Source organism: Gekko japonicus, unplaced genomic scaffold (assembly GCF_001447785.1).
Source record: "Gekko japonicus isolate JY-2015 unplaced genomic scaffold, Gekko_japonicus_V1.1 scaffold8, whole genome shotgun sequence".
Taxonomy (NCBI): Eukaryota; Metazoa; Chordata; class Lepidosauria; order Squamata; family Gekkonidae; genus Gekko; species Gekko japonicus.
In genome coordinates this window covers 2855669-2855870 of record NW_015167057.1, presented here as the reverse complement: position 1 = coordinate 2855870, position 202 = coordinate 2855669, and the positions used below count along the sequence as shown (strand labels likewise).

The 202-nt window shown below is 41.1% G+C and overlaps 1 protein-coding gene across 1 annotated transcript in view; it reads right to left on the bottom strand.

The window, feature by feature from the left end:
* GPR179 (G protein-coupled receptor 179) overlaps positions 1 to 202 on the bottom strand; it is a 92739-nt gene that overhangs the window by 41620 nt on the left and 50917 nt on the right. The window lies entirely within an intron of this gene.

Sequence of the window (202 nt, the reverse complement as noted above, 5' to 3'; positions counted from 1 at the left end):
ATATATGCAAAGACTGACAAATCTGTACGACTTAACACAGATTGCAGAATTCGGGTTTTTTCTTAGCATGGCATATGAGTTAGCTAATTAGCTAGCTCAAAGAATATACAGCCTTGGTTTGGCCAAAGGCCCTCTAATGAACCTACAAAAGAACTAGGACTTTTCTCCTGGCCTTCTAGCTTTCCCACTAAGTCAGCCACCA